Here is an 18,871-nt window from a genome sequence, read left to right as displayed (position 1 = left end):
TTTATTGATGTTTAAAAAAATATAGAAAGATGAACTAAAAAACCCCTTACCTTTGTCCAGAAAAAGGATCCATCCCTAGTAAATGGGGAACAGTAGGTCCCATTATTGCCCCATAAGCCAAATACAAGCACCAAGTATCTGAATGACTGCAACGACGTTCTGCAGAACGAACCAGAACTGACCTGCTTCTCATTGCAGCAGACCAGAGGCAGAAATACTATCCCATGCCATGTTCCAGCCCACAAGAGATGGGAGCATGTTCTCATAACTATTTATTTGGGGGCTGGAACTAGATGATCTTTAAGGTCCCTTTTAACCCGAACCATTCTATGATTCTATGATTTAATGACTTACGATCACTTGAACACGTTCTAACATAAGGATTTGAAATAAAATTTAAGATAGTATACAAGAATTTCCATGACAATCACACAAAAATAAGCCTCCTCCACAAATTGTATGGTAGCCTTGAGAAGGATACACTCTCTGCTACAAATCTGAACTGTAGCAGTATTTAACACTCTTGTGCTAAGAGATCTGTGGTAACAAGTGACCTTTTATATACCGTGATCCCAGCTTTAGCCTCTATCATGATCAAAACAGAGTATTATTACACCTAACTACACTGTCTTTGAGATCAGTGACTACTAATGACTAAGGGAGGTCATCTTGGTTGAACACAGGCATCTGAGCTCATCAGTTTTGCTACATCCAGTCTGGCTCAGAGACATAGGGGAACGAAGCAACAATTCCTCTCTAGGAATGAGACAAGAAAGAACAGAAGTCAGCATGATGCAGAACATTTTCTTGGTAAGCCTTACTGAGAGGAACTGGCAAAGACTGAAAAACATTGTGCTGCTCTAAGAGCCAAGAAGAAAACATAGCAGTTATGTGCAAGCTAACCTACTGTACCTGCATAGCTCAGGGTTGCATCTCTCTCTGCAACAGTAGATTTAAAAAAATAGAATAAATAAATCAGAGTAATGCTGGGCTTCAAATTAGACCGGTAACATACAGAAGCAAACAAAATTCATACGAAGCCTTTAATGAAGTCAGGGGGTACTAGTTTAATTAAAAGTGGGTTTTTTTAAAGACTAATTCAAACAACGCAATAGAATTATTTTTACTACCATATTTTGCTTAGCAGGAAATACCATTTTCCCATATGTGCATTTTTCTTCCTCTATATCTACACAGCAAAAATGAAGACTTAGCATGTTGTACTTAAAACTATCATGGCCAGATCACAAAATAAGTGATTGCAACGGTGGCTCAAAAGTCTTCAGCGCAGAAGAAACATAACCAGAAAAAAATACAGGTTTATAGCAGTAGCTTTTGAAACTGTATTTATTCTATATATTTTTGTTAGGGTTATTAAAGCTCCCCAGAACTGAATTAAAGCAGCAAAACTATTTACTATTTCCTAGAATTGTATGGGTTTTGTTAAGATACCAAATCTGATGTCCATACTGATTAATGCTAATTATACAAGTCATCTTAGTTGTGGACACAGAATAGAACAATGTATTTCTTCTTTCTACAACCAATTTAACCTAGATCCTTCAATTTGGTTTGTGCTGTCAGACTTGCTAGAACTTCCCATAGACTAAAAACATAACCTGAATGTGCTGAATGTACAATTAAAGTATTGAGATATTTTAATATCTAGTGTTTTTACTGAAACCTTTCAATCTTCAAAAATTTCCAAGCTGCATCAAGTACAAATTCAGATATAAAAGACTGCCATAAAAAAGTGCACAAATCAAATCTTGTTCCCATTTACCTAGGAAAACGTTGAAATAATTTAACATGCATTTCATGAACATGAAGCACACACTAAGTACATCAGCTAATGCAGGTAATACCACCTTTTCTCTTTACAGAAATACAACAAATCACTACAGCAAATCTCCTAACTATAACTAATATTGAATTCAAGAGAATTTTTACACCAGCAGCATGTGAAAGATACTTAAAGCACACAATCTGATGTTCTTAGTGTTCCTTCTAGATGACATACACTTTACTATTTTGCTTCTTATTCATCTTCACAGCAGTGAAGTTCACAGTAGGGACCACAGACTAGAATAACAATTCCACAAGCAAATGAGATCCAGATGACTTTCTCAAAATGTTTCATTGCGGTTTATAATATGCTGCAAGATTTGTTTTTATCCCCATCATCACACACAGGAAAAAAAAAAAACATTTACAGCTGTAATTATGGAAAACAAAGACAATTCTTAAAAGAATTAACATACTTTAGATGATATTTTTGTGCTGCTTTCCTCAATATATTAGTAATGGCAAACAGTCATATATTTTACTGCCAACGAGACAGTAGCATAAGTGTTATCATAAAAATGTTGGATTTACACCCAAGATACTACATCAACTGCTTATTCCTTTCTAACAAAGGATTGACAATGGCAGAGGGTAGTCCTCCAGCTCTCAAATAATTGGGAAAAGGTAAAACATGCAAATACACATTGATAGGACTGTAATTAGTCTTAGAAGAAACTGAAAATCCTGTTGACTTAAACTTAGAGCAGTAGCTGAAGACTAGTTTTCAAAAAGATTACTATAATGGAAGCAGTGCCTTTACAGAGGCCGATGGCACTCAAGAAGCTTCTTACATGTCTAAAAAAAGAGATGTTTTTAGTGTCAGAAGTGTACCTCCAAAACAAGCAGAAGTAGCTGGTTAGTGGAAAAAACTGACCACATCTAGTACAGCTCTGTCATATGCACTTGAACCCATGCAACAGCCATCTCTCACAAAAAAAAAAGGCTTTTTGCAGGGAAAACCAAAACAGAACCCCAGACCAGTAGTTTTTCAGGACAGTCATCTACCTATGTTTCAAAGGTTGGAATTGCTGTTTTTATCCCTCATTCACTTGTATTTGTCATTCATGTTCCATGTCAAAACTCAGAAAAGCCCTTAAGTGTCCAAGTACTATTTAAGTATTATGCTGAATCATCTGTAAAAGCTGCAATTAGGGATGAAAGGACAGGGGTACAATCCACAACTTGCATAACTAACCATAAAAAACAGACATCCTTAGATGTTGAGATCTGATGGAATACAGTCAAGCCTGTAGGGAAGTAAAATTCAGTTTCAAAACATGAGTGCTTTTGATAGCCTACAAAATGAAATATTTTGTGAACCACGCAAGGAGTAGGATGGGACAATGCAGAGAGAAGAGGCATAGAAAAAAATAAAACAGGCAAAAGAAAAAAGCAAGCAGTGAACAATGAGTTGCTGGAATAGGTAAAAAAATCCAGAGAATTCTCTTATAATGGCAGCAATTGGGAAGCAGCAGGGATGAAAAGAGGTAGAGGTAGAGCCAGTGACAGTTTCTTACAGGTCGTCTTTTGGGTTTGTTTGGGCTGTTTTGGTTTTTGTTTTAAACACAAACCATCAAGGCAAGATTTTAGATTAAAAAGAAAAAAGACCAGATTTAAACTTATTGCCTTAGCTGTATATTAGGATGGCTATTCAATCATTGATGTTTCAGTTACATGCTTCTGTAGTATTTCTATTGTATTTTCTCCTTTAATATTTCTATTACTCTAATATTCTAAGGCACTAAACAGTCTTAGCATGCTGGGTACTGTACAAATAAGTAGTGAGAGAAAGCTGTTATCTGCAATACTTTTACATTGTAAACGAAGGGTAAAGAAGAGAGAGGATACCATTCCGTAAGGCTCACACCAGCATCAGCTGAACCAGAAGGATGCAGCTCTTCTACTGTTGGCCACGTGTCTTATTTAAAATATAAACAACCCCTGTCTCCATCATCAATGCTAATATTCTTCCTGCAAACCAGACACTTAAAACTCTATTCGTATTCTCATCATCTTAACATTGAGCTGTTTCTACATTTTGCTTGAAATGAGAGCATCTTAATTATAATTGAATATTTACATGCATTTCAGTATGCAAATAGTACTATACCAAATACCACATGTGACAATGTTCTGTAAGAGCTAGCTATCACAAGACACATATTGGTAGCAGTTAAATCAGATTTAATACAAATCATGGAGAATGGCAGGACACAAGTGTTAGTTTAAAGTTTTAATTTTTATTTTGCTCTGAATTCAGCACAGGAGAAGTTTCCCATTTCAAATTCCAGATCAAATTCCATGGGCGTAGTGGGAAGCTCTAACAGGTTCTTGTGGCAGAACAGCCATTTACAGAAGTTACAGAAAGCAATTCTAATGATCTCAAATTTTAAGACAAGCATAGGACCATAGAACAGTTTGGGCTGAAAGGGTTCTTTAAAGGTCATCTAGTCCAAACCCCCAATATGAACAGTTCTTTTAGAGGAAAAATATTAGTAAGCAAGTCATAAAAGATAAGGCTGAACTATGTAGGATCTGTTGTGCAGAACTAAATAGCAAGATGAGACATTTGTGATTTCAACTTTTTCTTCTTAAGTTTTGGATGAGAGCTGAAGAAAGTGCTAGACAGCTTCTTCAAAAACACAGTCAGCTTTCAAGCATCCATGATAAGTTTTCCTGTTACAAAGCAATAACGGCAAGGGAGACAGAGACAAGAATGATGACAGGCCTGGCTGAACAGCTGTATCACTTCCAGTACCAGCATGGATCTGAAAAAGTTACTACCCACTTTGGCTATAAAGCTGAGCTATTTTTATGCAAAACCAGCTCAAGTATATTAAGACCATAATCCTTGAATTGTGATCATAGCGGACTACACGCTGCAGAATGCTCCAGTTCTCATGTTCTAGTCGAGCATAGCCAAGCTTGCAAGCTCCAAGGCGCACAAGTTTCAATACAGCTTTGTGCTGCATCCCTCAGTTCTGTGGATTCTGGGAAGGTTCATTCACTGGGACACTGTGCCAGGTCCCTGCTGGTCCTGTATGCTTGCTGCAATGATGCAGAACATGAGCACTGCAATGTTTGTTTGATTTTAGAGTCATTTCAGGTCCTACAAGGCTAACACTTAGCTGAGGTCAATAAACCCTGCTAAAAACAAGGCCACTATTGCAGAGTCACTAGAGTGTTACTGTACTACGTTCTTCGCATTGCCTAGGTTCTTCCCTTCTTTGGGGTGTGCACGTTTTACTCACTCCATTTAAAACCAACAGTTACAAAATATTTTCCAGTCTGGAGTCTTTACTTAAAGGAGAACACTATTTCAATGCAAGCTGCAGGGATAGTCTCCTGAAGGTGTCATCTTTCAGCTGAAGTCACAACTAATTAGCCCAAGGCATTTCACAGCCTGCCCTCAATGTCTAACAATTACTGCTGCTCAGCAACCTCCTTGTTCTTATGAGCTGCAGAGCAGAAATCTTCACATGGCCCCAGGCTACAACACACTACCTGCCTGAAAGTTTAAAGAGCAGACTAACACATGAATGAGTTGCGTTTGGGGTTTTCTTAAATTTTTTAATTTTGTTTTTAAACAAATGCTGTCAATATCTTCATCTGACATTGACAAAATGTGTGCCTTCATTAAGACATGTCCGAGATTCATATTAGAAGTTTCAGATAGAAAGAGAAACTCAATACGGTTTAATTTTTCATATCCAATATATAAAAAGTGTAAGAACTTCCTTTTTCAAGCTTTTCTTATCAGCTGTAGACATGAATACATAAAGGAATTAGTGTCCAAAGGGCCTAGACAGAATTAGGTTCCATTAGTCTGTATCTATATAAGCATACCGTAACATCTGCTCCAGATTTACACATTGGCAAAGCAAGAAGATGATTATGCAAATAATGAGAATGTAATACATACGCATTCAGGCAACTGGAGGGAAATGTTTCTCCAATAACTTCTGCTCTTCCATTAGAACAGTCTACTTCAGGAACGTACTACCACGTAACAATAAACCCACAATCTTAAGTAATATTGACTGTAACACAGTACATATATAAGCAGCTCAACAATTAACTACTGAGAACCAATAGTCTAGATTCCTGAAAGCATAGAGAGAATCAGCTTTGAGGAAAAAAAAAAAAAAGGTTTTTTCCACCATAAGTTTCTGCTTCTTCTATAATTCCAAATAATTATATGAGGAACAATAAATAGTAACCACGTTTGAGATATTTTCCAAAGTATACAAAGTAGTCTAGAATATTTAAAACTACCACACACACCAACTCACACATTAATATTTTAAAGAAGCAGAAGGGACTCCACGTATCCAGATTGCTGGACGGCTAATTCAGACAGAAATTTAAATAGTTGCAGTTAAATGGCCTTCTTTGGAGGACCCTGAATTTTACAGTACCTACCAACAAATCTCTATTTTACTTCAAAAAGAAAAAAAAAGCATCTTCTTTTTTCTATGCTAGCTCAGCTTCTTCACCGTCAAATCTGAAAGAGCTCTGCATAAGAATTCAGGCACTGAATGCATGTGAGGAATGTGGGGTGCATAATTCCCCACCTACACCCAGTCACCCACCTTAGGATAAAAATAAATTGTCCTTATAGTCCATCAAGTAAACTGGCTCAAGCACTCACTATCTTAAACCAAAGCTTTGGCTAAAGCCCTGAGGTTCCCATGGAAGCTCATAGGGCTTGTCCTATACAGGTTGTTTCAAAAATTCATTCTATTTTTGACCAGCCATTTAGCATTAAAGTATATATTTTAAAGTATCTCAGATGTCATTGTAACTGTACACTATGCATTTAAACAGGTTTCTAAGCACACAGATGAAATCTACAAAAGCCCTTAACAGTTTTTGAAAAAGTTATTTCTGTAGGTTCCTGTACTTTATAGCTGTGTGTTGCCCAAACTGCTGAAACCTCTGCACATTTCTAGCCTGACTGGCATTGAGAGAGGAGGGAGAAGAGCAGGTCTCCCCTGCCCTGCCAAGGGCTTACTCCAGCGAGCACTAACAGTTTATAATTTCACTGATGAGACTGAATGAAAGAAAGTGCACATGAAGTGCGTACAACTTTCTGGCTCTGCTTGAGAAAAGATATTCCAAGTTTTATTCCCAAATATGACTAACACAAAAAGCATAAAATCTTGGCATTCAGATCAAAATCTAGGATTTTCCTCAGCTGTCTCTGCAAAAGACACACTGCTCAGCAGAGCGGCTCCAGCTGAAACGCGTGCTCACAAGTAGAAGCTCACAGGCCTTTTTCCACAGAAAAGCTGATCCTGAATTAATGTCATTTTTGATCAGCGAGAGGCCAAATTTAATAACTCTCCAGACAGGCTACAAAGTCCAAATCCTATTTTAGGTGAAGATAAGAGTACAGAATTTAACAGGGTTTTAAATTAGGGGCGGAGGGTGTGTGAGTTCCTTCTCGTGGTGTTTGAAGTCCTACATACATTTCACTAGAAAGAGACACTCGGATAACTGTAGTCTATTTGGGAAGGGCTAGGATAAGAGTTTGGAGATGTTTAAATCTATATGAGATCAAGCATACAGTCACAAATATTTCACATTTGTTCAAGGCCTCTCCAAAATTTTTACATATTAAGTCACATTAGGTGAGTGTTGGTTTTTTTTTTTTTCATAAAAGTTGAAAAAGCTAAATGAGGAACACTAAGCACACTGAGTTTTAAATCCATGTGTGTAGTGACAGGCTCAATACTCAGATTTCACAATCCCTTAATTCTGAGTTGCCTGCTCTGCCCAGCAAGGTGCCCTGAAAAGCCCCAACAGGAAATCTACCATATACAATTTATCAAACAGCGTTTTAACATGCCATAGCCAGTCCCTTATTTTGTGGGGTTTTTTCTCCAAGTAATTTAACAGTAACTTTTGAGACAGCTGACAAACCCCTTACTGCACAGGCTGTCCATGGCGGGTTGTGGAGCGGCCTCTGTGAGGAGCGGCCGGGGCTGCCCCGGGCCAGACACAGCCGGTTCCAGCCGGTTCCGACCGACCCACCCCAGGGCACGGCTGAGCCCCGCAGACAAGGTGGTGGCAGCGCCTCGGGGAAAAGAGATTTTGAGTGAGGGCAAAAATGCCTAACAGAGAGGAGGAAGGAACAGAAAGGCACGAGACACAGTCCTGCAGACACCCAGGTCAGTGAAGGAAGGGGGACAAGACCAGGTCTCCCTGCACCCGTGGAGGACCCCACACACTGGAGCAGGCGGATGTGTCCTGAAGGAAGCTGCTGGCCATGGAGAGCCCACAAAGGAGCAGGTTTTCTGTGGCCTGTGGAAAGGACCCACACTGGAGCAGTTCATGAAGGACTGTACCCCATGGGGGACCCACACTGAAGGCGACAAAAGTACGAGGAGGAAGGAGCAGCAGAGAGGAGCTGTTACAGGCTGACCACAAGCCCCCTGTTCCCCATTGCCCTGTGCTGCTTGTGTGGGTAGAGCAGTTGCGAATGAAGGAATGAAGTTGAGCCTGGGTAGAAGAGGGATGGCTGTTTTACCTGTGACAGTAATTGCTGAGTGAACTCTGTCTTCATCTCCATCCACAGTCTTTTACATCTTACTTTCTGTCCCTGTCCTGCTGAGGGAAGGGGAGGGAGAGCAGCTGGGTGAGCATCTGCCAGCCAGACGCAGTCAAGCCACCACACCAATATATATGCTTAGCCTTAGCACCAGTTTTCTTGAATCACAATCCTTCTATGACCCACCTGAACCAGTTATTAGCTTCCATCTGCTATATAAATACAACTAAGATTTTGTTAATATCTTCCCACTGCAGAAAATAAAAAAGAACAGCAAGTTTGAATTGTAATGGACATCTAATTTCTAAATAACGTGATAGAAAGCATCATTCAGGACTACAGGCTACATTTTTACTTCGTGTAAATGGCTCAAAGCACCCATCATTTAACTTTTTATAGAATGTGTATGTATGTCTAATATACTTGGAGGAGCCACTTAAACTTTAAATCTATCTTTTCTTGAATTCCTTCTCCATTATGGAAATTACATTCAACAGCCAGTTTAGACAAGTTAGCCATGCCTAAATATTCATTTAACTCCCTTTAGTTCAAATTCGTACAGAACTTTATGATAAGCACCAAATCTTTTATTTCACACACACAAGTCTAGTCAGAGACCCTTTACGCCAAGTGCTTTTTGGCTTTTACCCTGCAGTAATCTAGCCAGCATTTTCCTCTGAGCACCCCTTGTGCTTGACAGACATCAAGCCACAGAAAATGCTTGTGCAGAATGTTGCTGTAGTTAGAGAAGCCAAACTGCAGAAGGGAAATGAACTTATGTCTACATAATGTGTAGAATTTACAGGAGAAAAAGGTGTTTGCCCACAATGTTTCCATCATTTATTAAATTTCTGCTTTGAAGCCAAGTTTCCTTCCAATGCATTCCTAATATTTCTACCAGGACAGCAGGAATAGGAAGATCTTTTCAAGCTTCAATTTAACAGATACATTTAGTTGTAAACAAGTTTCTAACAGGTATGTAATTCTTTCATAATGTCAGTAATATGACAGAAAATGGAGGAAGCACTTTTGGACAGCATGTATCAAGCTTTTAAAAACCTTTTGTTCAGATTTACAACAGAGTAGGAGTTTTCAACCAATCACTGTTAGTGCTTCTAGTGAGGATGATTGAAGAAATGGATTCAAAACAATAATATATCAAGGCAATTCCTTAATAACCTTTTAGAAGTAGCTGTGAATATGTATGTTCCTGATACACACACATACTCCCCCCAAACAGGCAAAGAACAAAGACGATTAGCATGAAATCTGCAGTCTATTCTAAATGAAGATTCTAGAAGCGTAGTGAAAAGCTTTGAAAAACAGTTGCAATAAGCATTCATCATAGGAATTCGTGCTGCACAGTTGCCTTTCTTTTTTGTTCCTCCTTTTCAACCACAACAGTTTCTGTTTAGAGTATCTTCCACTTAAAAGTTACAGTTACATCATCAAGTGTGCAGTAGTGTAGGACCTGTATCCTAATTTTCTTTTTCAAACAAAACCTTAAGCCAAGGAAAGCATTTCTGGTGTTCATCAGCCTTAAGAAGTTTCTCTTAAGTTATAGAGCATACCTGACAACTTTTGACATTACTTTGGAAAAAAGGTCCAAGTTCCTCATAGTTCTCATTCAGCACCTTGGTGGTTGTAAACGACCAAGTTAATGCCAGCACCTTGTGATTTTTTTTTCCTAAAACCTTTATTCAATTCTCTTCCTACATCAGATGAAGTGTCCTTCCTTTGCATTTTGATTTAGCTGAAATGCTGTAAGAAACACTCAACTTCAAGCAAAAGTTCTGTCTATACGTCATCAATTCTTCGAATTAAATTTCTTAATTCTTCTTAAGACATATTTTTATTAATATGTTCATCTCCAACTCTTATGTCTCCAGTTAGCCACATTAGAGATTTTAACTCAATTTGCATTTGCCAATAACGAGTTCGGCCTTTCCCCCATTGCTGAATTTGCAGCAACTGTTTGGTCCAAAATGACTGTAATTTCTAAAATACTTGAGATGCAATTACTACCCAAGGAGAAAAAATAAAACTCAGTTTCAGAGACTGAAACCAAGTATGTCAGAGAACATCCAACCAGATTTCTCAGATTGTGTCAATATGTTTCCCCTTGTGTAATGTTAAGAGCTGCTTTGAACTGCACATATTTGACTGCTCAGCAATTGGCACACCACCCAAGGCCCCTGACACTCAAAATACACAGCTCATCACCAACCACATAAAAACACACATAAAAAAACCTGTTTCATGAAATTGGTACATTCTACACAGACAGCCAGTAAGTGCATCGACATTCTGTATTTTAAGTCTCACTATCATTCATTCGGTGAGTTTGGGATCATTTTGGTAACAGTAACTCCATATTAAATGAGAATATGAATGTTTAAGTGGGTAGCAGAGAAGTATCATAGGCACAATGAACATAACTTTGTGATTTCCTCTGCTTCCATGTTGACTCTGTGTGGAAGGAGTACATAACTGCATTCTTCAGAAATTTTCTTCAGACTAACCACTGACTCAAGCTGCAGACTGGCTCTAAACAATTTGAGCGGTTTGTACTTATGCACGCAGTCTTTACACATCTTGCCTTGTTTGTGTTTCATATGGACAGTTATTCGGAATTTGTATATTCATGGAAGCCTTATTGTAAAAAGCAACCCTGGTAGCGGTAGAGTGAGCTCTGTCCCAACAGCTTTAGCTTTTTCAGATTTCAGAGGCTATCTTCTGCAGGAAACAAAACAAAGACAGTAATAAAACAGAATAAAAGATTTAAGACAGTCCACTTGCTTTCTTCCACTTCCACCCCCACCCCTTTTAAGGTTATTTTCCACAGCTCTTTAAATAACAAAGGACTCCAGTGCATATAAACACAGTTACAGGTTCCAAAAGGGATAGGCTACATTCACAAAGAATGTAAGCGGAGTGGTTTCTAAAAATATTTCTCTGGTTTCAAAATATGGCATGATGGAAAAAGAGGAACCAGCACTGTCAGTATCACTCCCTGCGAGGGAATAGGAAGACAAAAGTATTTCACAACCATTAGAGAAGCTCATTACAGCTGGGGGTTGAGCTGCGTCCCCGACTTCTCCTCTGCTCTCCTTTGTGGAACTATATTGAAATGACAGACCTATAGTTTCATTCTCTACAGCATGAAATTCACATTTCACATGGTTTCAAGCTAGATCTCTGCACTATGACATCTCATTTCGTAGCGTTCTGTCATGATTATAGGGCAAATGATAACTTATACTGCCTTGCAATCTCACATACCATGATAGGTTTCCATTATGCCTACCTCTCCTCCCGAGCTGAGCTGCTCACCTTTATCATTCAGGATGGGCCCAGGATAGCAAAACTACTGACTAAACATATTAACACACAGGCCCATGTGTGAACTGGTGCAAAGAACACAATTGCTACTCAGATACCACTAACAATATTGTTTGCACAATACTCTTCTTCTTGGGCTTGTAATTACAGTATTGCTAATGTGACCCCAAACAGCTGCTTCCAGATTGATATTCCATACACTCACACAAGTGTAGCACTGACAGAAAGGAAGGGTCACAAGAGACCTACGGTATGTCTGCCTCCCTCCACAGCTATGGCTGTAACTACAGGCTAGAGGATCCCGAGCTAGGTAGCTTATAGGAATACAGGCAGGCATGCAGTGGGCACTGCTGTGCCTGCATAGTAGACACATCTTGCAGAGCCCCTGCCTTTGTTGTACCGCACTGCCTCTTGCTCTGCTAACTCCCAAGTACTGCAGTGTCTGCAGTTCCTTTATTTACATACATGTTGCTGTCTCAGAATACCTCTTCCAGGCAGAAATTTTGAATAGCCTAGTGTTCTTCTTGATCCCAGACTTTGGCTTCGTGAAAATAAAACTACCTGATGACATGCATACCTTCTCAAAAATTTGAGAAGAGAGAATAGTAGGTCCAATCCATGATCAGGCAAGGATTACCCACATGATTAGCTTAAGGTTTCCCCAATACATGTGGAAACACACAGGGAAGTCCCTTTTCCTAACTCTATCCATGCCTAATCCTACAAATATAAATAAATTTTGTCCTGAACAGTGAATTTACACAAAAGCCAAAAAGAAATCCCACACTTCTCAAAGCTTTTCTCTTCCAGTAAAGCATTATTCCCCCCCAACCAACCCCCACTAAGTTATGTATGGCAGAGTAACTACTGTCCACCACAACGAACTAACAGAAGTCAAGTCATGAGAATTTGAGATGCCTAACAAACATCCACTGAAACACTGCCTTAAATTAGAGTGAGTCAGTGACTGAATAAGATTCATATATGCTAACCCATCTGCAGGAAAGAAAAAGCAATTTTGCAACCAACCCAGTAGTCCCACAGCTCAGACAGCCACCGTCAAAAAATAGTTTGTCTAGAGAACTGTAGTAGTAGTTGAAATAACATAGTACATAGTTGCTCTGGATGAGCCACCAAAATTTTACATTAGCCATTGCCTAGGACCAATCCAAGTGCCCCTTTTTCCTAGTTGTCAACAGCTGTTTGAAGAAGCAGAAAAAAGTTTATGCTTCCTTAGCCCTTCTACTGCAGTAAAATCATGAAATAAGGAAAACAGTTATAAAGTTAGGGCATGCTGTGATTTTTAGGTATGACTGATCTTACTTTGAGGGCCGAAGGACAATTGCACAAATGTAATTTAGTATCTAAATACGGGAAAACTCATTCTTCTGTCCTGGAAAAATCTTCATCTTGCCAGAGGGTGAGAGAAGCAGCAGTAACGTATCTGGAAGTAAGAGAATCCACCTACAGCAAGGTACTCCATCTCATAAGAGCAACATGTTTTATCAGTGAATTATGAACAAGGCAGAAGGGAAAATTTCCCTGGAGAAAATAAGTCCTTGCAAAAGCTTTCTTACAAATACCAGAAAAAGGAAAAAACGTCCTCTTTGAGGGCTAACAATATGGAAACCACAGCTTCTTAATTTTACCAAAGCAAATTTTAGATTAGAGCAGTAGAAATGCATCCTAATGAGAGGATATTAGAAGGAGTTGATCCCCCTGAAAAATAAAGCCCCTGAAGGGGCAACATGGTAGAGATACACAGTATAACAAACAGCACAGAGATAGTAGGTCAGGAACATCTATTCAACCTTCCTCATGAAGTTACAAGTAGACAATGCAACTGGAAAGCTACTAAATTAAAACTGGTAACAGGAAAAAAAACTTTTCATATAGAAATTCTTGTTTATACAAGTAAATACTGTGTCTAATTATGTTGCAGTTTGGGCCGACTGTCCACTGAAACAAATGACAGATGCTCTCTGACCTCTCTCCCTTCAGGGAGGGAAGGAAGAGAAAGGAAGAGACTTATTACTTTAAATGAAGCTAAACTACTTTAATGAAATATTAATAATAAAATAAAAAGAAAATAATTAAATATATACAACATATATGAAACCGTATCAAGCTCCCAGGATGACAATCATGTCACTGTCAGGCACTGGGAAAGTCCCAGACTTGACTCAGCAACATGCAGGAACTGGATTCCAGATCTGAAGTCAGGAATGCATGGATTGGGATCAAAGGCAGACAAACAGACAAAGTCCTCTTGGGACACTGGCCACTGAAGAAAGAGCTGACCCTTTAATCCCTCAGCTTTTATACTGAGTGTGATGCAGATGGGATGGAATACCCTGTTGGTCAGTTTTGGGTCACCTGTCCTGTCCACTTCTCCCCACAGGTTTGATCCCTTTATGCTTTTCCACTTCCAATCCTCCAAAGGGGCAAATAACAAAGTTAGCTGACCTTAGTTGTTATAGCAATAAGTATAAGCAAGAGCCTCTCTGCATCCTATTTCTTGGCATGAATTAGAAACAATCAGGTGTTATCACTCTGGAAGGAGACAGTGCCTTTTAATTTCGGAGAGTTCACTTAGAAGAGGTTTAGCTGAGAAGATACTGAACAGAAAATTGGTTCTGTTTTACCTCAAAACAGGGCAAATTACAGCAAGAAACAGAAGGCAAATGCTTAGTAAAACTGCCAGAAAGAACCAGATATTTGCAAGGTTACCCAACACCATTAGAGGCAATATTTAAAATATGAACTATTTTGAAAGGGCACAAACCCACAAGCTCTAGGTGATATCCATTACCCTGTGATCAAGAGGAGCCCTTCCCCATTGGCAGGTTTTGGGGCTCCCAAGAAGCTCTTTTCACACCTCCCACTGAAACACAGACCCCAGCCTCTTGGAAATGAATCACTCCTCCAATTAAATTCTGTATTCTTACAAGAAAGGCTACGTGATCCATCTGTAAGAGATACATTTTCCACTTTACAATTTTGTTGTGTGCAAAAAAGAAAAAAGCTCATTCGTTTTTAAGCACAGATGAAACACTGGTAGTTCTATTCCATCCTGATTTACAGTTATTGATAGTATTATCAGTAATGCGTAACTTTGTCACATGCATATTTTACCTCAGCTTCTCAATTACCATTTCTTGTCAGCACACACAGGTAGAGAATTCCTTTTTATTTTTCATTTGTGAAAGAAAGATTTCTAATACTTATCTAACTACAGATTACTAAATTGGGGTGGTATGTTAGATGTCACAACCAAAACCAGTAACTGGCCATTACCTTTATCTTCATTTAATAGAAAACGTACATTAATTAAATACACATGTATGGCAATCTAACTTGCAATGTAATTTCATTAATAGTCTTCTGAACTTTCAGGGAAGCTAAGAAACAAAATCAACACAGTTGTATGAGTCAGTCCTTCTCAGCTTTCAGCCTTATACTCTTGACATTTTGGACACAAATGGAAACATTTAGAGTTTTCTACCTGTTTACATTTGTAAGTGAAGCAGTCTGTCCATAAAACACTGATAGACAGTTAATTTCCTGAACTCCTGCTAAATTCTGCTTGATCTTTCCCCATTTTGGTTGATTTAAAGCAATTTACTGCTATTCCAATAACCCTTAACCCAGAAATAGCACAGGAAGGAGTTATGGCCAACAGTTTAAAACTGATCAGAGACATGCTTTACTTACCTGCAGGGAGTTAACAGGAAAGGATTGTTGCAAATGAACAGTCAAGTTAAGCTCCTTGTATCAAACAGAATAAGCTGAACAACAGTTGAAAGATATTCAACTGAGCAGCAGAAGTGTTGTAAAAAAAAGAGATAAATTTATTTGGGAGAGTTATGTGCTGAGATTTGTTATACATTACATTAACAGTTATTTTCATAAAACACAGAATTGCGTATTTCAAGTGACACAACTCAAAGTGTTCACTGGCAAAATTTGAAATAAAGCCCCAGAAAACTACCTCCATTTTACTATACGTTATACTGCAGTCCAGTTTGTATTACCCACTGTTGTCATGGTTATCAGTCCCATCAGAATTCATAAGTGAGTTTCTCATTTCCTATCTCCCCACACACCATGAATAATACCAGCTATCTTTTCCACGGAGTTCATACCTTACATTTTTATTGCCTGGCTTGGTCTTTGTCACCTTGCAAAGTGGTTTTTTTTGTTTGTTTTTAAACCATTAAACATGCCCAATGTCATGAGAAATAATGCACACTAGAAGAGCTGCATGCATAAACAGACACTCAGGAAAAACTGTAAAGAAAGTAAAAAGAAAATTCTGCTCTCACTCAAAAGCATCATCCTCATGGACAGTGGCTCGCTAGTTTCTACAGCATAGGTAGTATAAATAGCCCCATAAATCCCAGGTCACCTAATCATTCAGAGAATTTGCTATCTTGGGAAATGTCATTGAGAACATCTCTCATTATTGCAGAATTCAGAGTTTGAATTTGATCAGTTTGCCATAGGGACTCCATGCAGTTGGTAGAAAATTAGAACAATAAGGCCTCTAAAACACCACTGCAGTTTGGGGCACCTGAAATTCTCTAGCTTGTTTGCAGGAGGGAGGAATCAATTTACTTTTTTTTTTTTTTGAGAGTATTTTGGTAACTGTCTAGAAATCCTGGAATTAAGCCTCACTCAACAGTATAGTAGGGCTCCTAAACCTAGATCACACGAGAAGCAGAACTGAAAGCAGTTCTTCAAAACACACAGTACCACCCATCAGCTCCACATTTGGCCTATTCCACCTTGTCCTACACACACCTCTGTAAAACACAGCAGCAGCAGCAGGGATATGCTACTGATAGAAGTGCACGCAAAGGGACAGAAGAATATCACTTGTATGGCTGTAGACTGGATTTCAGAATTTTATACTTTCCCTGAAATGTATGGAATTGAGTTTATCTTACCACCTGTAAGTCAGATTTCCTTTTTCATCAAAGAAAACAAACAGGCCCCTCTATAAAGTGGTCTGCTTCATCTCCAAGTAAATATCCTAATGTCCTACCTGCACTTGTCCTTAGTAATGTACTTCTCAAGGTAATTTGGTCCTGCATCAAAGCCTTTAGATGATTATTTCCTTAAGCTGTACATTAAATCAATACTTGAGTGGCCACACACTTCCTACCAAGCTTGGTCACAGCTCAGACAAACAAGTTCAATTCCTCTTGGGAACTGAAAGCAGCAGCCATAGTAATTGGGTAGAGATAGGACATTCAAATGCCCAACCTATGTGAATTGTTATCAGCAATTAAAGGCACTTAGCAATTCCCTTGCTGGAATAATATTTTCAACTTGCAAGTGCAGTTATTTTGTTGTTTTTTTCTTCCTGAGCTGGAAAAAAGTGAAATACATGTGTATCTGAGAACCAGTATTCAAGATGGCAACAAGCTTTTAAGTAATCCGTCTCAACTTTCCACTACTGTTTATACTCTTGGATTTTTGTTTTTTTCTCCTTGAGTGCAGAGCATGTGAATGCAAAAAAAATAAACTAAATTAAAGCAGTTGTGTGCTAAGCAACTGCTTAATCATGGATGCATTTGAAAAGTGTGGAGCTTCAGCATAAGCTTAATGGGAATGAAAGAGTGAAGACTCACCCAGGAAAGTCATACAGAAACATAGTCAAAAAAGCAGTGGAGTGTGGATGGGATGGATTACTTTCAAAGAGCTCTAGTCTGCCAAGTTACTTTCATTTTTTAGTTAAGTTCGGCAGCTTTTGAAAAAAGTGTATCTCAATTCACATACTTGGAATGAAATCAGGTATTTAAGTCTTTCCCTTTAGTATTTACTTTGATTCTCGATATTGCTTTTCTTCAGATTGACATGGCAAAAGATCCATTGTTTTCTTCAGCTCTTACTCAATATCCTAGAAACTGCTTGGAGATAAAACCTGAAAATATCTTCTTTCCAAGATCTGCCCCAGCAATTCTTCAAAAATCACCAAGGGGTAGTATTTCCCTTCATATACATGCTCAGCTTATTATCACCACCTGACTTCGTTTGATGTTACAAAGAAGACAATAGATCTCTAAGACCATATGATAAAAAACCCACACAATTTCTACAATTCAAAAAAATACCTTAATAGTCAGTATTTTCAGTTTATTCTGTTCAGTTTATTCACTCAATATTCAGTTTATAACATACAGTATGTTATAAACCCAAGTAAATATTTATCTAACAAGTTCGGCATTTGAAACCAAATCCTTCCTAAGAAAAAGGCATTTTTCATTTTCAAAGGACAAAACAGAACCTAAGTGGCGAGGTATGGTACCCCTTATTTGTAAGCTAGTAGCACTTGACGATTCTTTAAAGTACAAAGCACAGGAAAATAATGCGATGGGCTTTTTCCTAATCTAATTAAAAAATTAAGTATGGAAGCTATATCAGAAATTCTACTTATATCAACCTACTGACACCCTGACCTACATAACTCATTTGAAAAACTAAAGTTCTGCTGAATACCATAAATTTCTTACAGAAACAAGGAAGTGGCTCCCAACACAGCTAACTAAAGGTAAATTTAATTGTGAGATTTCCTTCACTGTTCTTATCACTTGCCAATTATTGCTGTTCTTTATTTCAGGTATGAATTGTCCAAGTATCAGTCTATTTAAATTCAGGCGAAACATTTGACTTTTTTTTTTTTTTTTTTTTTTACAAAGTGTTATGAAATCATGATTCAAGAATTGCTTTGTTCAAAGAGTAAAGCCAGGCTCAATAAAAAAATAGGGCAAGTTTGTTAGACAGTTTAAGTATCATCATCTGAAATTATATAGTCTTTAATATAATCTCATTCCATCCTTTATTTCATGCTGCTTTTCCCCAGTAGAAGCAGCCTTAGAGTGGAGATACACCTTTGAGATGTACATTTATAACTTCTACATGATGACTTTTATCATATCTACTGAAATCTTTAAACATTTAATAGCAGATCATATAACAACAGTGAACTATTCTCCTCTCCCTCCTTGCTTCCTTCAGGCAAGTGTCTGATTTCATAGTCTGCATAAAACATGTTTGTTTTAACATGAATAAACATCCAGTCACTGCTGAGCCAGACTTAGCCAACAACCCTCAACCCTTTTGCTG

General features: G+C 38.3%; 1 protein-coding gene across 4 annotated transcripts in view; it reads right to left on the bottom strand.

The window, feature by feature from the left end:
• DOCK4 (dedicator of cytokinesis 4) overlaps positions 1-18,871 on the bottom strand; it is a 254,830-nt gene that overhangs the window by 207,332 nt on the left and 28,627 nt on the right. The window lies entirely within an intron of this gene.

Source organism: Larus michahellis, chromosome 1 (genome assembly GCF_964199755.1).
Source record: "Larus michahellis chromosome 1, bLarMic1.1, whole genome shotgun sequence".
NCBI classification, from domain to species: Eukaryota; Metazoa; Chordata; class Aves; order Charadriiformes; family Laridae; genus Larus; species Larus michahellis.
This window is presented reverse-complemented; position numbering and strand designations above follow the sequence as displayed.